This window comes from Mauremys mutica, unplaced genomic scaffold, assembly GCF_020497125.1.
Source record: "Mauremys mutica isolate MM-2020 ecotype Southern unplaced genomic scaffold, ASM2049712v1 000639F_np12_subseq_108309:227698_obj, whole genome shotgun sequence".
In the NCBI taxonomy this organism is placed as follows: domain Eukaryota; kingdom Metazoa; phylum Chordata; order Testudines; family Geoemydidae; genus Mauremys; species Mauremys mutica.
This window is the reverse complement of record NW_025423022.1, coordinates 13,484-38,392: the sequence shown is the minus strand read 5'-3', so window position 1 is coordinate 38,392 and position 24,909 is coordinate 13,484. Positions and strand designations below refer to the sequence as shown.

Sequence of the window (24,909 nt, the reverse complement as noted above, 5' to 3'; positions counted from 1 at the left end):
GGGGAACAGGAGAAAGGAAAAAAGAAGCAAGAGACAAAGAGAAAGGAGGGAGGGAGGGATGGAGGAAAAGGTGAAACAAAAAGGACAAACCCTAATGTCCCCAGTGATTCTAAGGGACAAAATCCCAGGTGCAGAATAAAATTCTGCCTCCTTAAGCTCGTGTTTTCCATGCCTAGAATTCAACTGTCACCTGATGGATCAGACTGAACAGGTTTCAAACCTCGAGGAGGCTCTTACCTTCTAAACAGGGACGGCTGTTTTCTAGTAAAATCACTAAAAGGGAAAGAGAAAACTCGAAAGAGGTTCCTCCTGGCGCTCACGTACGTGAACCCGAATACTCTCTCAGTCCTCAAAGAGAGACCTTAAGAAGGAGACTTGCTGAAGCAAAGCCACAGGGGTCTCTGAGGTTTCCCTGGCCCCTCTCCCCTGTCCTGCCTGGCTGATGTCAGCATCTCTCTGTGAGGTCACCACCTCCCCACCACCTTTGACCAATAGTCCGAGGTCCTGCAAAAGGCCTTTGTGATGTCACTGCCACACCCCTCCCTTGCTGTGCCAATGTCCTGCGCCTGCCCAGGCACTGTGGAGGTTTGAGCTACTCCCTGTGGATCACCCCACTCAAGGAGCATTCGTTCTAGGAAACAAGCCGGCTAGACAGGAAAACATCAGATGCTGCTCTCAATGCTACACTCAGTTTTTCAGAAATTAGTCAACTTTATGGCCAGAAGAGACCATTAGAGCATCTAATCTGACCCCCTGCATATCACAGGCCTCCTGTATGACACAATAGCTACTTTTGGGGCAAACACAGACCCCCTCCCTTGTTTTAAATTAAACGTCTAAATCCCAGATTTCTAAAAAATAAAAATTCTCTAGTCCTGTATTTCTTAGTTTTTATCTCAAAAGGGAACATCCTCATCTTCTCCCCTAAACACTATGGGACTTTCCCAAATAATTAAAGTACTCCGATCCTGAGCAAGGCCAGAGCAGTGAACCAGAGCTAGTGTCTAGGCCAAGCTGTTCTGAAGGAGACAACTCAAACATTTTCTCCCTGCTTCCCTTGGCAAGGTCTGACTGAGAAAACAAAATTCCCCAAACTGAAAATTTTCTGCTGACAAACCAATACTAGTCTGTTTGGGGACTTTGGTTTGAAAGTATTATTGTTATTATTCTCTTCTCGTTTCCTAATCAGTTTAGTTCAGTCTTTGTCCTCCAGGTGTGTTTCCAGCTGCTGAATTATGGGGGAGAGAGGCCACAACCACTTTCTGTAAAATCAGAATAATCCGGTAGTGTAGATACACCCTGTGATTAACAACTTTGGTGGCTAATTGAAAGGCTGATGGTTCAAACCCAAGTGAAGATGGAGGTGGTTTTTTTTTAGTGACGAGAATCCAGTACATTTTAACAGACAGAAAAGCTCCTCAATGCTTGTCTAGCCTCATTGGGCAAGCATAAGGTGGTGCTGTACTAACCCCACTTAGCTGCACTGAGGCGCTTAGCTTCTGCCCTGCCTTCCTCAGCTCGACTTTCCTCTTTTTCCCCATTCCTGCCTCACTCCCTCCTTTTGCAAGTCACACAAAGGAGGCCAGCAGGAAGAGCCCGCCGCCATAGGCCAGTCTCCAAGGGCAGAGAAGACCAAGCCACAAGGCTTCAAAAGATGACTGGCCCAGATCCTCTAGCTTTCCCCTGCTGATGCCAAGGATTTTTCTCAGCTCATTTCACCACCCTCTGTCCTGCAGGGGTTGGGGTTATCGCAGGTGTTACCCAAAATTGGGCCAGCTAGTCAGTAGGGAGGACTAATGACCCACCAGAGTTTGGCAGAAAGTAGCACATTTATTATACTGACAGCAAAGCTCAAAAGAAGAAGTGGGGAGTGTCACACTCACACTTGCATACTCACGCTCCCAGGACTGGCACGGCACTGGAGATGTCAAGATTCTGCAAGGTAAGTGTCCCACAGCGCAGCTATGGACGGTGCGATGAAGGTAAGTCTCCCTGAGGCACAATGAAATACAACGCAGAGAACCACTGGCCAGGCAGTCTGGGCGAAGGGCATTCACTGGAGGTACAAGCTTGTGAGTGCTCTCCTGAGCACAGGGCCCCTTCCCCTTTTAAGGGCCTGCACCTCATGGCCTGCGACTAGAGATGACTTGGCTGCATCTGGTTGGTCACACTCCACCTTGGGCAGTGTCCATGCTCTGGGTGTGTGATCGCTGCCTAATTAGCGTCCCAGACACCTTGTCTACCTGGAAGCTCTTCAGCCCATTCATCCCACGAGCATTCCAGGGTGGAGTGGGAGGGGAAAAGCCACTTCACAGGCATTCAGAGAGGGAGAGGAGACAAAAGTGGGAGCAGGGGAAGTATAACGGACCTTCTGAGCATAGAAATCACTGCTGCTCCTACAACAGCAGGGACAGGCCAGTAGAAGCTGGGAAAATTAAGCCAGTATGTTTCTGCCAGGTTTTGGACCAGGGACCTTTTGCGTGTGAGGCAAATGTGATAACCACTACACTACAGAAACTCTGTCACAGGGCTCTGCCCCTCCCTTCATAAGACCATAAGAATGGCCGTACTGGGTCAGACTAAAGGTCCATCCAACCTCACATCCTATCTGCCAACAGTGGCCAATGGCGGGTGCCCCAGAGGGACTGAACCTAACAGGTAATGATCAAGTGATCTCTCTCCTGCCATCCATCTCCACCCTCTGACAAACCGAGGCTAGGAATGCATCCGAAGAAGTGAGCTGTAGCCCATGAAAGCTTATGCTGAAATAAATTTGTTATTCTCTAAGTATTTGAGTATTCACAAGTACTCCTGTTCTTTTTGTGGATACAGACCAACACAGCTGCTACTCTGAAACCTGTGAATATAATGTAACTGGAACATGCTTCATGCAAAAGGTCTCGTACAGTATCATTACAAAGCTTATTATCTATTGTGTGTGTTCATCCTATTTGTATGATTCAATCATTCTTGTATCTGAAACTAGAAATATGAACTATAACTCTGAGGTCCTGTTGTAATGATGCAAAGTGTGGGCCATTAATAGTGGTTTGGACTCTTGATGGCTCCCATTAACCAGGACAATTGACTGGAGATGGCTCTGTCCTGCACCATCTGTGAGTCAGGCCAGGAAGAATGAAGGCTTGGGGTCTCACAGGACATGTGACCATGTCACCTGGTACAGGAATCCATCTTAAACCTGGGGCTTTTCCCCAGGAGAGAGACAAAAGATTCCTGCCTTGTACCAAAGCTATATAAGGGGGTGGAACAGAGAAAGGTGGCTGCAGTCATGAGACATCCCCTAGCTACCACCTGAGCTGGAACAAGGACTATACCAGGTGAAAAGATTGGGCCCAGACAAGAAATAAGTCTAGTCTGCAAAAGAAGCTTATTGGAAGATCTCTGAGGGTGAGATTTTATCTGTACTGTATTAGGCTTAGACTTGCATGTTTTTGGTTTATTTTGCTCTATGGAGAATACAAACTGCACAGAGAAGGAAAAATTAATGCCTTGGAAAAGCCTCTCTGTGTTAGATGGGTGGGAGGGTGTCTAAAAACCACTTTCCTCTACTTTCTTTTCTCTGAATTCCTTTAGAAAATCCAAAGCAGGAAACAGAACCATTATCTTCCGTGAGGCTTGAGCTCTGAGACCTTCAAATTAAGAGACTGACATGCTGCCAACTGTGCTAAGAAGACCCAGTGAAATGTTTAGGCTCAGTACATACAGGATACTCCTACAGCAGTGACTGGGGCAGGGAAGGAGCCAGGGGTGTGCTGGAAAAAGCAGGGAGATCTGGTGCCCACCGACCTGTCCTGGCGGCTTTCACAGGAGCAAATACATCAATTCTCCCTGCCCGTGAATAACGTACTGGAGCTAATGGCAGCACAGGGGGGATGTTTCCAAGCTGTGCACCCACTGCCACATGTTCGAACTCAATCTCCTTTCCCTAGCAGGGCACTTTGCCTGTGCAGTGGACAAAGCAAGTTGGGGAAGCTACATGGGTATCAAAACCCAGTGCTTCAGACCAGGCTTAAACTCATAACCCCAGCAGTATCCCCCTTTATACCAACCAGTTGCACCACTGCAGGTGCTTTTCAGAGAAAGCTGGGAAGCAGGCAGTTATCAGTCTCTGTGGTTCACACCTTTGCCTGGTAATTGAAAGGCTGATGCATCAAACCTAACTCAAGATGCAGCTTTTCAGTGATGAGACTCCAGGACATTTTAACAGGAAGAAAATCTCCTCGATTCTGGTTTAGTCCCATTTGACTCCTGCCCATCTTCTCCCCCTGTCTCCCCGCCCTGCCCCACCCCGTCTCTTTCCTTCCCCATTGGGGCCATGAAGAGAGGAGCCCCTGTCAGTCTCTGTCACAGAGTCTGTATTCCATAACGGGAGGGAGGGGTCGTTCCAAAACACTGATAATGGGGAGGGGAGGGGTGTCTGTGATTAGGAGGAGAAAGGATGGAGAACTAACAGTGGGGCCCAGAGAGATTCCCCCAGATTGGGGAGATCCCCACCTGCCCCCCATCAGCCAGCTGTGGGAAGAACAACTTGGGATTGCTTGGGGAAGCCACCTTTAAAAACACAAGTGTAACATGCTAGTTACATTTTAATAAGACTAAAGCCTCCTCAATCCCAGGGTCACAATCACTGGAATGGCTTTGCCTTGATATTTTACCAGCCGCAGACACAAAGCGAGTCAAATTACAGTTTCCATTCAGAGTCAGTGCGCACACAAGAATCCAGAGGCTTTTAATTCCTTAGGTTCTGCTGCCATTTCATTTCTGTCCTGTTCCAAGATTTATTGTTGTGCAAAGCAATGTTAGGCCCTTGGGAGTGTCCCCCTGGTCTCGCCTGCTGCCCCTGGGCAATTTAAAAGAGCCTGAGGACCCCTGCCACCACCACCACCAGCACAAGGGGGCTAAGGCGGTGTCCTGCCCACCCTCGCTCCATGTGGCACGCCACTCCCGGGAGCGGCTGGCACGTCCCTGCGGCCCCTGGGGTGGGGGGCTGGGGTCTCCACATGCTGCCCCCGCCCCGAGAGCCAACTCTGAGAACTGTGGCAATGGGAGCTGCAGGGGTGGAGTCTGCGGGCAGCCATGCTCAAAGATGCCCCCTGCCCTCCCACTTAGGGGCTGCTGCCAGAAGGGGGTGCGGGTTGCTTTCAGGAGATGCCCGAGGTAAAGGTTGCACCCCTCACCCTCTCCTGCACCCCCAACCCAGACCCCACACCTGCACCCAAACTCTCTCCAAGACCCTGCCCCCCCACACCCTGCTGCAGCACAACCCCCTGACTGAGCTCAGACCCTGCACCCAAACTCTCTCCTAGAGCCCAATCCCTCTCCCTCCCACACCCAAACTCCCCCCCAGAGCCTTACACAGCTGTGGGGTGGGGCAGGACTTGGTCCCATTCTTGGAACGACCAAAAATTATCCAAACCTGCCGCCCCTGTCCAGCCCAACCTTCTGCTGACGCACCTCAGCCCACACCCGTGCAGGGTTTGAAGCTTCCATTGCTTAAATTCCAGGACACTGAGGGATTTCAGCTCCCCTTTGCCCAGAGGGAACCTTCACCCCACTCCCAGCCAGGTTCTTGTCCATGGGATCACTGTAGGGGGGCTGGGTCCCGCTGGGTCTTTTCTCTCTCTGTGACAGGCCAGGGTGCAATAACTGGGGCATCTGAGCACCCAGGACCTTCTGTGAGGCTGCCATTCCCCTTCCCCTTCTGTGGTCTCATCTGTCATTGACTCCAGCCTTTTTTCTATCCATCGTCAGCACCATCCCAAGCAAGCTGCACTCACCTCAAAAAGACAGAGAGTATTGGAGCATAAGCTTTAGTGGGTGAATCCAGGGGTGAGCTGCAGACGGTTCGCAACGGTTCGCGCGAACCGTTTGCTAAAATTAGACGCCGGACAGAGAACTGGATGCTAAAGTTCTCTGTCCGGCGTCTAATTTTAGCAAACGGTTCGCGCGAACCGTTGCAAATAGGGTGACCAGACGTCCCGATATTTGCTTGTTTGTCCCGCATCCCGACCAATGTTAGGTCGGGATACTGGGCAAACAAGCAAAGGCTCCGGAGCCCGAAAGGGCTCGCACCCTCCCCTGCCCCGACTCCGCACCTTCCTTCCCCCATTGGATCCCTCCCCAAATCCCCGCCCCCTCACTGCCCCATTGGATCCCTCCCCAAATCCCCGCCTCTTACCAAGCACACCATGCCCAGGAGACGCAGGGGAGCACGGAGTCAGGGTGAGTGTGAGTCCGGGCTGGCACCTGGAGGGAGAGTAGGGGGGAGGCCCTTCTCCCTACCTGGACAGCAGGACTCGGGAGCAGCCACTGCTGCAGCTCCCACTGCCGCGGGGGGAGGACGTGACCAAGCACGTGGCGCCCGGGCCCGAATCTGGGCCTGCTGCAGGGACCCAGCAGCGCGCACGCTGCTCCCAGCCCCTGGCCAGTTGCGTCTGGGCTGGCTGCCCAGCTGGTGCAATCCCGCGGCGGAGGCATCGGCAGCCCAGCCCCGTTCGTTCCCCTGTGGGACCTGGGGGGGCTGGGGCCTGCTGCCCCTATTCCGGGGCCGCCCGCGGCATTGCAACAGCTGGGCAGCCAGCCCAGACACGACTGGCCAGGGGCTGGGCACGCGCGGTGTGCCCGCTGGGTCCCCGCAGCAGGCCCAGACTCGGGGGGTTTGTGGGCGCCAGAGCTGCAGCTGCCGAGCCTGGCCAGCGGCTGCTTCCTCCCTCCGCGGCAGTGGGAGCTGCAGCAGCGGCTGCTCCCGAGTCCCGCTGCCCAGGTGGGGAGAAGAGCCGCCGCCTGGCCCCGCAGGCCACCCCCTACTGGCTCGGGTGGAGCTAGGACAGTAGCCTGGGGTCCCCTCTCCGTCCCTGGCGCGTGTGGGGGGCGCCGCCCGGCCGGGGCGGCATCGCCGTCCCCGCGCCGCCCGGCTGTTGAGCGCCTGCAGCTCCACTCCTGGAGCCTCGCCCGAGCACCCGGCCCCTGCCGTGCAGAGAGCGTGCGGCGCCGCCAAGCCCCGCTGCGGCACCTGACCCGGCCGTTCCCGGGGGGGGGCCCCCTGGAGAGGGCTCGGGCCGAGGGCGCGGTTAGCTCCGCCGCGCAGTGTGACCCTGCCAGAGGAATAATGCGCAGGGACTCGCTAGGGCCCGGTGCCGGGCCAGGAGTTGGCAGCAGCAGCCTTTCTCCTACTTTACTGCGCCTAGTGAGAACACCACCCTGTTCTCAGAATGGAGCCTATGTACCAAGCATCAGGGTGCAGTGGGCATCATCCTCTTCTAAGCCAGGGCAACCAGTGTCTGACTCTAGCGAGGGACAGATCTACCTCAGCAACAGCTGTGTGAAGAGGCTGCTGGAGATTATAGAAGGGTCTGAGTTTCTCAGGCTGCAGGTGGAGGGAGGTGGCTGCTCTGGATTCCAGTACAAGTTTTCCTTGGACACAGTTATCAATCCTGATGACAGGTTGTTTGAACAAGGTGGTGCTCGTGTTGTTGTGGATGTGGACAGCCTGGCCTTTGTGAAAGGTGCAATGGTGGATTTCAGCCAGAGCTAATCCGCAACTCATTCCAGGTGGTGAGCAATCCACAGGCTGAGAAGGGCTGCTCGTGTGGAACATCCTTCTCTGTCAGACTCTGAGTGGACTCCTCCTTGGGTGTTGCTTGGGTGGACATTGAGCCAGAGACTGTCCTCAGCATTGTCTCCAAGGGTTTCTCATTTTGCTATTTTCTCAGCTTCCCCAGTTGTCCTCCTCAATCTGTTATACAGTTACTGCAAATATCCCCGTTTGCCTATTTGAACTGAGTCTGCAGCCAAGACCTATAGGGCTCTCCCTCCAAGGGTTTGAAATAGGCTTTAAATCCCACACAAAAGCATCTTCTGTCCTCTATGAAGCTCCAGGAACTGCTGAATATAATGAGTGGATGAACATCCCTTAAATCAGAACTTTTTATAGGGAACCCGTTGTTAAATCAGAACTTTTTATAGGGAACCCGTTGTTAAATCAGAACTTTTTATAGGGAACCCGTTGTTAAGATTTTGGCAGCTCATCACTGGGTGAATCCCCACTTCGTCAGATGAATGTCATGGAAATTTGCAGGGGCAGGTATAAATATGCAGGTAAGAATCAGTCTAGAGTTAAGGAGGTTAGTTCAATCAGGGAGGATGAGGCCCTCTTCTAGCAGTTGAGGTGTGAGCATCAAGGGAGGAGAAACTGCTTTTGTAGTTGGCTAGCCAGGCACAGAATTCCCACTCCATTCATTTGACGAAGTGGGGATTCATCCACGAAAGCTTATGCTCCTGTACGTCTGTTAGTCTATAAGGTGCCACAGGACTCTCTCTCTTTTTACAGATCCAGACTAACACAGCTACCCCTGTGATACTCAAAAAGACAGTGTCCCCTGTTGGGTGTAAATCACTGACCTCTCTCCTCCCTGAGCACTGACTGCCCCTCTGTTTCCTGGCCTCTCAGTCTGTGCAGATGGGACCTTTCCCTCCAGTGCTGGAGGATTCGCCCTTCTCATCTACCCTTGTCCCAAGCAACACAGCGGGTGGGAATCTTACATGTACTGAGGTGACTTCGGAGCAGAAACCGCCCCAGACCTTCCATGCAATTGGCACTTGCCCCTCACTGAGCGGGACTAAAACTGGTGCCTGGAGATTGCAGGGCCACATCCCCTCCGGGCATGAGCAAAGCAGCAGGGTGAAAAAATGAGCTTGGAGATGCTGGGGATTGAACCCAGGGCCTCATACATGCAAAGCATGTGCTCTACCACTGAGCTACATCCCCAACATGTGTATTATGGGTTACACTCAGAGCCCTCCTGTTTCCACTGCATCCAGTGACCTATAAGCTTCACAAGAAGCCCATTCCCCTCTCTGAGGGCCAGACCTGCTCTCCCACAGGTTACTTGCTCATAGGGGTCACTTTTCAGCAGGGCCAGATTCTATGTGTGGGGCAGAGAGAGTTTGTGTCCTGGACTCAGGGTGCAGAGATACACTCAGCCCTCTCCCCTGCATTGGGTGGGGGTTGCTGCAATCCCCTGCTGCAAGGTCATGGTGGGGGATGCTGTGAGCAGCTCAACACCTCACCCTGGTAGCAGAAGTGGGGTGGGGAGTTCTAGGTGTTTCCACCTGCCTGTAAAGTCGAGCTTTCCCCAGCACTTTCACTGCGGTGCACTTGGGTCGCTGTTTCCATGGCTGATCAGCAAAGAATCACTCCCAGTTTCCCTTCTATCGGCAGCAGGATTAGCCTGTGTCAGTGATTAATGAGGTGGATCTTGTGGTAGATGGTTATTCATTCCCCGCCTTGACAATTCACACAGTCCCTTTCCTGCTCAAATCCCCAGCACCTCGGTGATCCTGGTAGCGGGGGTTGGGTCCTGAGATTTTCAGGGTTCTTTCCCCCTCCACCTGGAGTGAACTCAGCTTTTTCCCATCCCAGACAATCCATGAAATAACAACAGGGGCATAAAGAAAGAGGGGAGGGAACATCTCACAGCCAGGGCTGGATGTGCCCAGGGCCCCCTGCTTGTCCATTGTTTCCATGGAATTTGGCCCCCTGCTTTGCACAAGGGACAGAGAAAGATCTTGCTGTTCCTGTGTCTGTGCAAGGAAAATTGTGCTTCCCTAGGAAAGAGAGGCGGGAAATGGCCCTGTGATGGGACAATATCCTCAGGATTAAGACCTAAGGACTCAGGCTGAGAACTGATAGAACTGCACTCATCTGGGATTTAAGAAATTCTCTTCCATGGAGCAGGGCCAGATTCAGTGTTTTTGCCACCCCAACTGAAAAAAACAATAAAATAAAATAAAAAAGCCACAATTTGTGGCACTTCGGAGGCAGCTCTACCGCTACTGCTTTTGGGGGCAATTCAGCGGCAAGTCCTTCCCTCCAAGAGGGACTGAGAGGGCCAGACCTGCTTTTGTGCCTCCCCTTTCTATTGGCCACCCCAGGCACCTGCTTGCTGCTCTGGTGCCTGGTGCCAGCCCTGCCATGGAGACACTGGGAAGATGAGGGAATCAGGAAAAAACCATGGATTTGTTTACACTGCAAGTGAAGATTAACTGAAGGTTTTTTGGTTTAAAGTCACTTTTCCCTGACTGGGAATTGAACACAGGCTGGGGCAGTGAAAGTACCAAAACCTAACGACTAGACCACCAGGGAGGGGATGATGGTGGTTTTCTGCTCACTTATGCTACACTTTCTTAGGCTACTTTCTAGCCACTTTCTGAAACCGCTCCATTGTCCACTCCCTGAGGGGCTAAGAGCAGAGAGTGCAGGAACCCTGTGCTCAGGGTCACAACCTGAGCCCAACACAAGTCACTGAAACAAACTCAAATGATGCTTCCTCCAGCAGGATCACAGAGCCACACAAAAAACCCCATGAGGAACAATCCTCCTCTGCCTTCATTTACCCCATCGCAACCCTATCAGCAGCCGACTCTCGCGGGAAGGACTGAGCTGATAGGAGCTCTGGCATAGAGACCAAGGGAGGGGTGTTTCTCCCCCTTGGTGTGAGCTGATCACATTCTGACTCCGTGTAACCGGGCTCTGAGCTTTGCCATCTTGTGAGTTCTGAGTGCTGAGCCCCCCGGACCCTTCTGCTGGGAGCATGGGGATTGCACAACAGCTGCAAGCCCTTTTCCCGTCTCCTTGTCCTCCTCGGCTTCCCCAGACCTTCCCTACAAATGGTTCTATCAGGCGCTGGAGGGATCTAAGGACCTGCAGGTTTCCCGAACCCACCTCTTAAGGCAAACAGTGATTCCCTTCTCTGACACTTCTGGGCCTGGGCTTCTTTTGAGTTTTTCCCCAGGGGACGTGATTCCCTGTGAAAATGTGTGTGTGGCGTGTGGGGAACTCAGACTCAGACTCTCCCCCACTAGATGAGTCCAACAGCACCTCCCCTTGGTGGGAGAATCCTAAATTCCACCCTCCCACCCTGGTTACTCTGACCAGCTGATGGCGACAGCATGCTACATCAACCCCAACTCTCTGGTCTAAAACGCAGCATCTAACCAGCCTTGTGACAGCTCCGGTTTGCTCGCTGGAGCCATAACGAACCAGGAAAGAAGGCAAATGTCAGACAGGGAACCTCAGCTCACAAATAAACACCCTCAGGCTCCTTCTACACTGCGACTGGGCAGTTGACTGACTTTCAAGCTAGCTAGCTCAGTTGGTAGAGCCTGATGCTCTTAATCCCACCATCATAAATTCAAGCCCCATGGTGGGTGGTAGCGACAGCCCTTAGGTGTTACTCTTCTGCTAATAGTCACAGACCAAAATGAAACAAACTCTCTATGCTCTTCGGCAGGTCATGTTTCTTCCTCTCTCTGAGCTTCAGTAGAACATGAAGAGAGACCAAACTGACATTTGCACCCTCCGTTAAGAAAGGAATTTCTCCTCTTCCATTCTACCCCAGGCAAGAAGAGGGGATAATAACCATTTAACGGATGTCTGCAAAGGGAAAAGTTTGGTCATTATAAATAAGACGATGATCAATTGTTCTCCAATGTCCACTGATGGTAGGACAAAAAGTAATGGGCTTAATCTGCAGCCAGGGAGATTCACGTTAGATGTTAGGAACAGCTTTCTAACTCTGAGTGTAGTTAAGCTCTGGAATAGGCTCCCAATGGCATCTGTGGAGTCTCTGTCCTCGGAGGTTTTTAACAACAGGTTGAACAAACCTCTGTCAAGGATACTTTACATATACTTGGTCCCACAGACCAAAAGGGGAGGGATAGCTCATTGGTTTGAGCATTGGCCTGCTAAGACCCAGGGTTGTGAGTTCAATCCTTGAGGGGGTTACTTAGGGTTCTGGGGCAAAAATCAGTACTTGGTCCTGCTAATAAAGGCAGGGGGCTGGACTCAATGACCTTTCAAGGTCCCTTCCAGTTCTAGGAGATTGGTATATCTCCAATTATTACCTTTACAGACAACTGGCTCTGGTTCCCTCCTTCTGCTCCCTGCCTGGGCTGACTGCTGTGGGCATTTGACCCCACATGCCCCTGACGCATCATCTCTGCTTGGCCCTGCCTCAGCAGACAGGGCTGGATTTCATGACCTCTCCAGGGCCCTTGCAGCCATACAGCTCTGTAATTCGATGCCATTGCAATGTAATATAAACAACAACAAAAGTGAAAACACTTCAATCTAACAATTCAGCGTGAACTGACATTCCGCAGCACAAAGTGACAACATGTAGGAGTGCAAAGCCTGACAATTCAGCACCATGCAAACCAACGCCCCAAGGGGCAAAATGACACACTGCAAAAGAGTTCAGCTCAAACCAACGCAACACAAGGCAGTGCAAAAACCATACAACACGAAACAATGCGTCAGAGTGCACAGTGACACTGTGCAAAACAGCTCAGTGTGGAACAACGACACAGCACAAACCCGCACAATAGAATCCTATAGAAAGGTAGAGCAGGGAGGGACCTGGAGAGTCAGGACCAAATCTCCCTTAGGCCACCCTGATGGTGTTTGAAGAACAGGGAAACAAAGGGCACCATGAACTTATGTTTTTTTGGATGAGTCAAGAAAAGGGAGTAGCATTGTCCCCCTCGGGCAGCCCCTGTTCAATTCCAGATCAGAAAGCAAAACTCTTCTGTAAGAATATCCAAAAAATGTTGTGTTTCACTTCACTTCATAAGTACAGTTGTGTGGCAATTAAATGATGACCCGAAAGTTTCATAAAAGTGTGGGAAATACGGACATATCTGAGAAAATGGCTTGGAATGAAGGAAGACAAAAATTGATCGGTCGAGGGAACAGGCCCTGTTTCCCTCTGGTTTGGAGCTTCTCTCACAACAACTACTGGAATAGAAAAGCTAAGCAAATGTGGTTCTATTGTTCCAAAGGAGATTGAAGTGAGGCCATTTTCTCCGGAGAGAATTCAATGGTAATGTCAGGAGTGGGATGTGAAACCACATCTCTATGCAGAGACCAGAACACCCAAGGAACTGGAAAAAAAAGAGTTTTAAAACTAGCACTTTAGACCAGTCCACCATCCTGATACTACAAAGAATGTGACTTATCAACCTTAGTTTTCATTAATAGTTGATGGACTCTTTAGGGAGGTCAAGATGGCACATCTCTTTCAACCCCTAGAGACCTTCTACAGCACAGCTGAATTTTAGACACACTCACCCAGACCTAAAGTTGCACGTTTCCTGGAGCTCCATGACTTCTGTGGTAATCTCCCTGCTCGCTTCTTAAGTGAACAAAAGATGAGTGCTGGCATTCTGAGACAGTAATGGAGAACCTCAAAATCCTGCCCTGTGGGCCAGACAGTTAAGCAACCAGCACCCACAACCCCTACCATGATAGCATCCTGTCTGGCAACAACTCACTTACCAACAGCTGGGGCGTGAAATCCCCATTTCTTTGTTGTTCTGTCACTGTAGTCCCCACTTTCCTATTGCTTGTCTGTATAATCTCTGTCTGGTTCTATGACTGTTTCTGTCTGCTGTATAATTAAATTGTTGGGTATAAACCAATTAAGGTGGTGAGGTATAATTGATTAGATAATCATGTTACAGTATGTTAAGATTGGTTAGTTACATTTCAGTAAAATGATTGGTTAGGGTATAGCTAAGCAGAACTCAAGTTTTACTATATAGTCTGCAGTCAATTAGGAAGTAAGGAGGGGAATGGGGGTAGGGGAATTAGAATTATGTTTTGCTCAGGGCCGGCTCCAGACCCCAGCGCGCCAAGCGCACGCTTGGGGCGGCATCCCGCGGGAGGGCGGCAGGCGGCTCTGGTGGACCTCCCGCAGGCATGCCTGCGGAGGGGCCGCTGGTCCCGCGGCTCAGATGGAGCATCCGCAGGCATGCCTGTGGGAGGTCCACTGGAGCCGCGGGACCGGAGACCGCCAGAGCGCCCCCCGCGGCGTGCCGCCCTCCTTGGGGCGGCGGAAATCCTAGAGCCCCCCTGGTTTTGCTAAGGGGGGGAATAGGAACAGGGAAGGGGAACAGGACACAGGCAAGGCTCTGTGGTGTCAGAGCTGGGAAGGGGGACACCGAGGAAGGAAATTGGAATCATTGCTTGCTGGAAGTTTACCCCAATAAACATTGAATTGTTTGCACCTTTGAGCTTCCTGCATTGCTGCTCTCTGGTCACATGAGAAGGACCAGGGAATGGGAGGGTGATGGGATAAACCCTCTAACAAGTACGTCTTTCAGTGTGTGAAAAACCCCAGAACCAGTATAATTAAGCTGACCTAAGCCGTGGTTAGATAGTGCTAAATGAAAGAAAAGATTGTTCTGCCAATGTAACTACTACAGGGATGCAAAACCCCTCCAATCACTGTAACAGCTGTCTACTCCACAGTGCTACAGCAGTATTTTAACTGTAGCCAGCCTCACAGTGAGACAAAATCTGTCTCCATGGATGCTCAGGCACTAACAGCATACTAATGCCTCCATAATTGGCAGGATGCAAACCTGTGTGGGGAGACCCCAATTGATTGCTAGTCTACTGCCTTAACCACTCAGCCACAACTACTTGATGTACAAGTGCTTTACTACACAATGTTTCTGTTCTCACAGAATTGTCACTTCAAATAGCTCAGACCAGCTTCCCCAGCACACTCACGGCTATGCATTAGTGTAAGTGTGTCCTTGGCTGAACAGCTAGAGTTCCTGCCCATTTCCCTTCCGGCTGGAGTATGATTAGAGTGTGTTTGTGGTTAACAACATTGCTATAGATTGTTGTTCATTCCCCACTCTGACAATTCAGAGAGTCCCTTTCCTATTCGAATCTCCACCATATCATTCCAATAGCCGGGGTCAGGATTTCTCTGGGCACTGAAGTGTTTCAGGGGGTTGGTGCGTGAGCTCAGCCTTGCATTCCATCCCTTGTGTTTCATGGACTAACAACAGCAGCAGAAAGAAAGAGCTGAGCCAATATCTCACTGTCAGAGGTGAAGGTGGCCACGTCCCCTCTGTCTGACCATCGCCATTGCAGGAGAGAAGGTTTCAATGGAATCGAAAGCCCTGGCTCAGACAAGAGACACAGGGAGGTTTTGCTGTTCATGGATCTGTGCAAAGGAAATTGTGTCTCTGTATGAAATTGAGGAGGGAAATGAAATGTTCACATGGTGGCCCAATGCCCTAACGAATGTGGGTGAAGGACTTGGGCTGAAAAATTATTTTACAGGAGTTCGTATCGACTTATTGCCCTGATTAAAATCTATGGCTAAAAGGCAGCCACTGTTATTAGTACTTGAACCTGTGTAGGGACACCCAAGTGGATGTCAAGTCCATTGCCTTAACCAGGGATAGTCGATTATTTTATCAAGATCCAGATTTCTTGGTCAAGGTCTAGTCAATGTCTAGACTCCAGAGAAAATAATACACTGATGATAATAAGAAGAATTTAGAAATATTTTGCAGTCACTATGGACATAACTATAATGATCGTCTCGTGTTTCACTCTTTATATCTGGCACCACCGCTGCCTTTACCTTTAGTCTTGTAGTTTACCAAGGGTAAAACTAAACATCACTTCAGATACAAGGGAGTGTTTGTGTTCATTCCTGCTAGCTACACAGGGGTTTGATGTAGCTGCTTTCAATCCTCCGGCTCTGCCCTGATAAGTAATATTTCAGGGTGTCACTGAACTGAAGGAGAGAGATCATTTTTTGACAGATGACGCCTTCTCCTAAAAGTGTTTGTCTGGCTGGCAGCCCTAGTTCCCAGGTCTCTCCTGAGGGAAGAAAGTTTCTGTGCAAAATACTAAAACTTTTAAGAAGAGAGGAGGGAAAGGCGATGGCCACATGATGGGGCCAGTATGTACCACAACATGGTTCTTTTATGTGGGATGATTCTGAACACTGACTGATCTCCACTCCCTTGTGTTTCAAGAGATGTTTAGTTTTGCACTTGGGAACCTATAAGGCTGAAGCAATGTTATGGATGGTGACACTACGATTGAAGGGTTATTTAATGTTGTAGAAATTGTTAAAAACACTGAGCTTAAACTGGAACTGCCTGTTATTAAAGGCTGGTTTCCCCACGTCAGTTCCATAAACTCTGCTAGAAACACCCTGGCTTCTCTCCTGCCTCGGTGGGAACTGGAGGGAATCGTCCCCTGCTGCCCTTGGCTCCAGGCTGGTTTTTCTGGGGAGGGGACATGGAATTGATTTGTTTGCTGTTGAGAAGGGAGCCAGGCCAGTTCTCAGAGAACGAGAACTCCCAGCATCTTCCCAGCCCAACCCAGGCTGCTGCCCTGTCCCAGCCTCTGTTCCCCTGGGGGCCCTGCGTGTTTGACTCTAGAGCAGGCCAGGAGCAGCAGCTGAGGCAGAGGACAGCCTGGGCCGGGCAGATAAGAAGGAGTTTAGCCAGCAAAAAAGGTAAAATGGCAGTGGAGTATCACCTTGGACTCGACGGCATTTCTCCATTGGTCTGTCTGCTTTGGGGCAGGGACAATAACACGTCCTGCTGCATTCGTTATTTCGAAGGGCAGTTTAGGATTTTCATTCTCACACACGGTGCACAAAGCAGGTCTCAACCTTTGGCGTAAACTAAACAAGCGACCCACAGATTCTGGCAGTGACAATGAGTATTTGGTGTGAGAGCTCAGACCTGCTCCTGTCCCATAGGGAGGGTGTCATCTGTGTGGGGACTGGACCACTGACCTACCCGCTCCTAACTCCCAAACTTTCATTAACTCTATTATCTGTGCCTGTGAGTGTTATTTAAACCATAAGAAAAACCACACTGGGCTAGACCAAAGGCCCATCTAGCTCTGAAACTTGTCTTCTGACAGTAGCCAATAGCAGGTACCGCAACAACCAGTCAACAAGGCACCACTGGGAGTTGAACCCAGGATCTCCTGTTTACAAAACAGATGATTTAGCCAGCTAAGCCATGGTGCTGATGGGTAGCTGAAACATAGGGTCTGCCCACACCTGACTCCCTGCCATTGGGGCCTGACAAGCTTTGCTTGTGTTTGGATTCTGCAAAGCAGAGGAGCAGGTGACGTTTCCCTTACAAGTTGTGTGTGAGTGACTCTTTGGCCAGGTCTGCACTACAAAGTTGTTTCAGCAGAATTATATTGCTCAGGTGTGTGAAAAACACACTATGCTCCCTCGTTTGGCAGCTTGTGGCTGGTGTACACACTGCAATGCCACGTCTGGCGACAAAACTGCCCTGTTTTGGTGACCAAATAAAACAACTTCGATGAGCAGTCTGGAGCTTTTTGCAGCAAACTTAAAGTGACAGAGTAGACGCTGCTGTTCATTATATCACCATAACTGGCCTCCTCATGTATCCCACAATGCCTGCCGTGAACTTGCCTGCCCTGCATTCCTGCTACAGAGCCACGGGCCCCTCCCCTTTCATCGCTCTGGGAAGTTCTGACAGCTGAGCCTGCTGCTCTGCTCTGGCAGCCAGGAGCAAATCACTGCCATGGATGCTGCTCTCTCCCGCCCTGCGAACACAGAGCAGGGTGGTGGGAACTTCCATACATTATGGGGGGGGCACCAGCATCCAAACTGTGATGCCCCCATGACACCCCTTCCATCAAGGAGGCTCTTAACAGGGACGTCTGTTTTCTAGTAAAATCAGGAAAAGGGAAGGAGAAAACTCGAAGAGGTTCCTCCTGGCGCTCACGTCCTTGAACCCGAATACTCCCTCAGTCCTCAAAGAGAGACCTGGAGAAGGAGACTTGCTGAAGCAAAGCCACAGGGGTCTCTGAGGTTTCCCTGGCCCCTCGCGCCTGTCCTCCCTGGCTGATGTCAGCATCTCTCTGTGAGGTCACCAACTCCCCACCACCTTTGACCAATAGTCTGAGGTCCTGCAAAAGGCCTTTGTGATGTCACTGCCACACCCCTCCCTTCCTGTGCTAATATCCTGCCCCTGGCCAGGCACTTTGGGGGTTTGAGCTACTCCCTGTGGATCACCCCACTCAAGGAGCGTTCATTCCAGGCAGCAAGCCGGGTGTGGGCGTGAATTGACAATATATCAGGGGGTTGTGCACATTTACTGTCCTGGTGAAAAAGTGTGTCTGATACTCAGTCTTTGCTGCTCCTGCCAGCTGTGACTGCTGAGGACATTTTCCTTCTCTGCTCCAGGGTCTCTCTTCTCCCTGATTCTCAGCAAGTCAGGCCCCCTGCAGACTATGGCAGAGCAGTTTGGTAATAGGCTGCAGGACTCACCACGTAAGAATGTAGCTGCTGTAGCACCTTGACTGTCCATGGGCTAAATCCTGCAGCCCAGGATAACCTCCCACTGATGGCAATGGGAATTGAGCCTTTGTAACTAGCTGCTTGTACCTGAGGTCTCAGTTACAGATTAAACTGGGGGCAAACACAGCTTCAGCCAAAGAAGAGAAGGATATAAGTGAAAGAGCAAAGCTGGCCATCCGGGGAGCTGCTGCAGTCCCATCACCACAGCTGGAAGGGAGAAGAGGAAAAACTCCCTAAAGTGCTGGGAGCAGCCCCGAGAAAAGGAAGTTTGTCAGTGAGATCAGTCGCAATAACTATGAAATGATGGCGTGCTTTCTCCTCTGTGCCGACATGGCTGAATTGTGTTACTTTACTGTGAGAATAAGCTTTAAAATATCCTGCTCTAATTTCAGGATGGGTCTGTAATCATAACTGGACTCTGTGGGAAGTGGCCTCTGGATAGTGATCTTTGGGAAGAGCTGGCTGAAGAGCCTTCCTATTCACCAGGAGATCCTGGCTTGGCCTGCCAGTTCTTCCTTGCTGAACCTAGTTTGTCTGTCAGGCTCCTTTCTTTTATTTCTTCTAATGAAAAGAAAAGACCTCACTGCACAATCCTTGTAAGTGCTTGTTCAAGACACAGAGACCCTTCCTTGCAGCTAAGTCTTGGAAAGTGTTAAGTGGTAAATCTGGAGCTGATGGAAAGGTTACCATGACTCAGAGTTGAGCTGAAGCTGCTGTGACTGAAACACAGAGCACTAATCAGTATCCGATCACAGCAGCTTGTGGGAGAAGTGCATGTTAGAAGCCCTCTGTCAGCTCAGCTGTGGCTTTCTGTGCACTGAGCCAGCCTGCTCAAGGTCTGCAAGTCTTGAGGGAAATGGGGAACATTTTTACTTTGGAATTTGAAGGTGTAGTCTTGGACCATCAAGTGGAGCGGTTGCAAAGGGTCTGCTAGGGAAGGCACCATGGCTTAGTAGGCTAAAGCACCTGACTAGTAAACAAGAGCTCCTGGGTTCAACTCCCAGTGGTGCCTTGTTCTACAGCTTTTGTCTCCTCTGCTCACATTTTCCTGTCTCTTCCTAGGAAACAGAAGAGACCTCCCTTGACAATCCAAGTAATTGCTTGTGAAGAAAAAGGCTTCTTTCCAACGGAGCATTGGAGAGAATCAAATCTTCAGTCTGGTGTTGATGAAAAGGCTATTGGCATTGGCAAGGAGGTTGCTTCCGCTGCAATTTGCTGTGACAGGAGACCCTGTGTTGTGCGGCCATGCAATTCACTGGGGATATCTGTGCACAGAGCCCCTTCTAGAGGGTTCTCTGCAGGGCTTGCAGGAAATGGAGAATTACTGTCCTTTCACTTTTCATGTTATTGTTGATGAAAAATGGAGCAGTTAGGGGAGAAGTCCCAGAGCGTGGCACCATGGCAGAGCTTGCCAAGAGAGCTGCTGGATAAAGCGCAGATTCAGGATCCAGCATCCAGTGCTGCCTTGCTGAACGTGCCTCTTCTTGTCCCCTTTTGGTCAATCTTTTTTGTTAATGGAGAAGCTCGACTCTGGCTAGCCATACAAATGCTTGCAAAAGAAACGGGTCTTTCTGCTGACAAGTGTCAAAAGGAGGCTTTGGATAAACATGGAAACAAGGTCAAGGTCACTGTAACTCATCTTGCATGTGCAGCTGTTGAAGCTACAAGGCAGAGCACTAAGCACAGTATTACCACGGCTGGTCACAGCAGGATCTCTGTGTGGTGGGATCCGTGGGGTACAATCCCAAACTGTGGAACTGCTCTGTCCTCTTATCTCTCCAGCCTGGGCTATGTCTTACAATGCTGCACTAGTGACAAGCAGCAAAATCCCCTCCATATGCTGTGATCACTCAGCCAGCAACATGCAGCAATGCACCCAACTAAGTTGCATGAATGCTCTATAAGCCACTCCTCAATTATACATAGAGAGACACCAGCATATCTCCCCAGCCCTCAGCCTTGCACCTCAGAAATGTACTATCTTACACTGCTCAAAACCTCTTGAAAAGTGCAAGCTCATTAATTAATTCACCACTTCCTCAAAAAGAAAGTGAACATGCACCAGCCTTTTTAATCTGAGCAGCTTTCCCAAGCACTTTGGACAATTTCACAAGTATAAAACATTAAAATAAGTTTATTAACTACAGAAAGATAGATTGTAAGTGATTATAAGTGTTAGGCAGAGAGGTCAAAGCTGGTTACGTAAATGAAAATAGAATCTTAGTGTGACATTCTAGACCTTTGGGGGAGCGGCTGTAACCCCCATAGTCCTCATTTTCATATAATCGTGATCTTACATATAGAGCATGACTTGTAAGGTATCAGGGGAAAGGATATGATCTGCTGAAAGTCATTTATCTACCCATAGATGTATACCATTCATGCATATGAAGTTATAAGAATTGTGTAGTATGGTTGTCACTATGCTGTAAGCAGTGATGAGCTGCCAAAATATTAACAACCGGTTCCCTCCTTCTCACCTCACGAGGGGGTCGTGCCCCCCCGGGAGGTCATGCCCCATCCAACCCCCCATGTTTTTGACACCCCCCCAGGACCCCTGACCCATCCCCCCCTTTCCCTGTCCCCTGACTGCCCTTTGCAGCCCCATCCAACCCCTCCTCTCATTCTTGATGGCCCCCCGGGATCCCTGCCCCATCCAACCACCCCTTCTCTCTGTCCCTGAGTGCCCCCACCACCTCATCCAACCCCTGCTCCTTCCTGATTGCCCCCCGGGATCCTTGCCCCCATTCAATCCCCCTGTTCTCTGCCCTCTGACCGCCCTGACCCCTATCCACCCCCCCACAACCAACCAAATACCCCCTCCCTGCTCCCTGCCCCCTTACCACACTGCCTGGGGCCGGGACCGGGTCCACTCCGCCGGGACCTCAACCGGCCCTGCGGGGCCCGACTCCCCGGGCCGGGCCGGCACCGGGGCCAGAGCCGCTCCGCCGGCACCGGGGCCGGAGACACGGGCCCCAACTCCCTGGGCCGCGCCCAAGCTGGGGGTGCTTGGCTGGGACCGGGCTGGGGCACTCGGCCAGGGCCAGAGGGAGCCATTCCGCCCCCGTGCCCTGCTGCTTTTTTCTGGCTTCCCGTGAACATTTGATTTGCGGGAAGCAGGGGAGAAGGAGGGCGGAGCATTCAGGGGAGAGGGGGAGGTGAGCTGGGGCCGGGCAGACAGCTGCCTGAGCCTTTGTTAAATTTAAAAGCTTTTTAGAACCCGTTGTCCTGGAACCACCGGTTCTAAAAAGGCTTCTAAATTTAACAACTGGCTCTTGTGAATGGGTGTGAACTGGCTGGAGCTCACCACTGGCTGTAAGCTGGGGGAATCAGCCATCACCTGCATGAGGCCACACAGGGGGAATTGCTCAACCTTGCTTGGAAAGACACATGGTGCTGGGCCCCCCATCCAACTGAAGTCTTCGGTGTCACAGTGACCCAAGGTGTGTGCACAGAATGGGGACGGTGTATGTGTGGGTGGGTGGATGGATGGATGAATTGATTTCTGCATGTGTTTGTGTGGTTTTCTGCAAGGGTTTTGTGTGTGGGGGGTGTTATTACAGCTGTGGGGGTTGTGTTTGTGGCTGTGCAAATGTGTGTGTGTTCATGTGGCTGGATTTGTGCATGTGTTTGCATCTGTTAGTAGTTGTGTTGATGTTGGCTGGATTTGTGTGGGTGTTTGTGTATATTAGCAATTGTGTGTGTGTGTGGCTGGATTCATGCATGTGTTCGTGTATGTTTGCAATTGTGTGTGTGTGTGTATGTGTGTGCGAATGCTCAGCTGCCCTTTGCCGGTGCAACAACCGTTTCTCTGTATGTTACAGCCCCCATACCGTCGACCCCGGTGGTGATTTCCCCATGTTACAAGGGCTGGCTGGCCTGACCCTTCTCCCCTCTGCGGAGTGTGGCGGGGGCTGCAGCTCACCCCCTGTGGGGCAGGAGGGCCCAGGTGTGGGGCACTGGGCTCCGATGCACCTGGAGAGCAGCTCAGATGAGGTGGGGCAGGGCGTGTGGTGTCCGTTCTGTGTTGCCTGGTGCTGGGCCATTGCACAATCCCCAGCCATGCCGCACAGCGCACCCCGAGAGGGGGCAGGGGGCCAAGCAGACGATCCAGCACGAGGGGGGAGAGGATGTGTGGCTGGGGGAGGAAAAGCCTTGGGCTGCACTGGGGGAGTGCAGAGCAGGGGTGACACCCCAGAAACCTGCAGCAAAGGGATGGACAGGTGGGGTGGGTGGATAGAAGAGGCAGCGGGACTAAAATCTAAAAGGGGAGTGTGGGGTCTGGTGGTCAGAGCGGGGGTGGGGGGCTGGTGGTCAGAATTCCTGGGTTCTATCTCCAGCCCTGGGAGGGGAGTGGGAGCCAGTGGTTAGGGTGTGTGTTGGGGGAGAGCCAGGACTCCTGGGTTCTCTCCCTGGCTCTGACTCTCTTGTGTAATCCCTCGGCAGTTACCCAACTCACCAGCGTGTGGGAGCGAGGGGCTTGGGCCGGGTTGTGACACAGCCCAGAGTCCCGTACTGCCCCTTTGTTACCCAACCCGGGACAGAGTGGGGGATGGCCTGGGAGACCCGCTAAGAAAGGCGCTTCTGGTGGGTTTGTGTGTGGGTCACGCTGCCCCCTGCTGGATAGACCCCTCTAGGTCAGAACCAGTCTCAGCCTGGGTCAGACCCTGGGAGCCCAGCCCCCTCTGTCGCCACGGCCATGTCTATTGGTCTCCTGGAAAGGTCCATTCTCATGGGTAGCTGTCCAGTGGCAGTGAGTTCCACAGGCCTCGGCACAGGCTGTGTGGGGCAGGAGGTCCTTGTGTTGGGAGCAGTGGGAGTGAACTGTGTGCGGTTGTGTCTCTGAGCACAATTGCGAATATTCTGGTGTGTGTGTGTGTGATTGTGAGTGTGTCTGGGGGTGTGATTGTTTCTCTCTTTGTGGGTTGGGCTAGCATGCCCCTCTGGGTGTGTTGTGTGTGAGTGTTCTTGGGATTGTGTGAGTCCCTTGTGTGAGTCCCTTTGTGCGTCAATGTGTGTGTGTGTGTGTGTGTGTCACTTTCTGCAGGATACAAAAGCCTGCAAAGCCAACACACACACAGAGCAGGGCTCAGCCCCACCAGCAGGGGGCAGCAGGGACACACACGTCTCTCCTGGGCCAGCTTGGACAATTTCCCATCACGACCCGGCACAGTGCTGGTGCCCCCACACGGGGGTGGGCAGTGACTGGGCAGGGCGGGGGGGGGCAGATGTGCTGGATTCAGAAGGAAGCACTTTGGGAAAATCAGCCAAGGCCCTTAGCTGATCTGGGACACGGACCCAGTGACCCCTGCACCACCCTGGGAGGGGAGTGGGGTCGAGTGGTCAGAGCAGGAGGGGGCTGGGCACCAGGACCCCTGGGTTCTATCCCTGGCTCTGGGAGTGGAGGGGGTCTAGAGCAGGGGGACTGGGAGCCAGGACTCCTGGGTTCCATAGGGGAGACTGTTTTTTTCCTGGGCTTCCCTCCCTAGAGATCCCAGCCCAGCCCCCTAGTGGAGAGTGAGCGGGAGCGGGGGAAGTTGCTCCCCCACATGATTAAACCCTCCCATCCCCCATAGGCTGTGACATCATGGACCCCTCCCTCCCCAAGGCAGACAGTAGAAGCCCTGACCCACCAGAAAGGAGGGGGGGATCTATTTGCACCCACAACAATCCCACTCATGGTTGCACACAAATCCCCACAAACCACTGCTAGGACAGGATCTGCTGCTTTCTTTTCACCAGGAGCTGCTCCCCGCCAGGCACCACACCCCATTCACACACCTTTGGTCAATACGTAGCTCAGTGGCAATCACTGCCCTGAAGTGACTCCGGTGCAGGCACCCACAGCATGAACTCCCCACACTGGATTCTGTCCACACGCAGAGAATTCTCTCCGCCGGGCTCCTTCGGTTCCTCTCGCTGCTCTGCGTCCTGCCGCCAGACACTGCTCATCTGCATAACCCCGCCCATGGACACGTGACACCTTCTGTCGTTTTGGTCTCCAGTGAAGGCGTTGCCTGCGGGGAGTGACCACATCACCATACGTCACAATCGTACTTCACGTCACAGCCGCCGGGCGGGGATCGTCTGTGAGCCCCGCGCTGGGGGCGGGGCTTCAGGGAGAGACCCAGCCCCATAGACCTGTAGGGGTAGGGAGCTATTGGGGTCAGGAGGGGAGAAGGGGGGGTTGTTAGAGACCCAGCCTGGGGTGCAGGGGAAATGGGGTGGGGTGGAGGGAGACATGTGGGGTGGGGTGTGTGAAACATTGGTCCAGGGAATCTGAGTCACTCCCAGGACATGCTGTGCAGGGGGGAGCACAGGGGCAGGGAGAGAGACCCAGCCCCGCAGAGCCCCAGAGGGATATTGGGGGCAGGGGAGGGGATGGAGGGAGGAGAGACCCAGCCGAATAGACCCCCAGAGGCAGGAAATGAGGGAGGGAGGGATCCAGCCCTATAGACCTGTAGGGGCAGGGAGATATTGGGGGTAGGAGGGGAGAAGGGGGGTTGGCAGAGACCCAGCCCAGGGTGCAGCGGAAATGGGGTGGTTTGGAAGGAACTGGGGATGAGAAGAGACACGTGGCAGGCAGGGGCGGCTCTAGTAATTTCGCCACCCCAAGCACGGCGGCACGCCGCAGGGGGCACTCTGGCGGTCGCCGGTCCCGCGGCTCCAGTGGACCTCCCGCAGACGTGCCTGCGGAGGGTCCGCTGGTCCCGCAGAG

At 52.1% G+C, this 24,909-nt stretch overlaps 2 non-coding genes and 1 pseudogene across 2 annotated transcripts; 1 reads left to right on the top strand and 2 right to left on the bottom strand.

The window, feature by feature from the left end:
• Positions 1-2,445: 2,445 nt before the first annotated feature.
• Positions 2,446-2,518, bottom strand: TRNAV-CAC. The gene has a single exon. It is a non-coding gene; the product is annotated as a tRNA-Val (tRNA).
• Positions 2,519-7,129: 4,611 nt separating this feature from the next.
• On the top strand, positions 7,130-7,913 carry LOC123357444 (annotated as a pseudogene).
• Positions 7,914-8,716: 803 nt separating this feature from the next.
• Positions 8,717-8,788, bottom strand: TRNAA-UGC. Its single transcript has one exon. It is a non-coding gene; the product is annotated as a tRNA-Ala (tRNA).
• Positions 8,789-24,909: the final 16,121 nt, after the last annotated feature.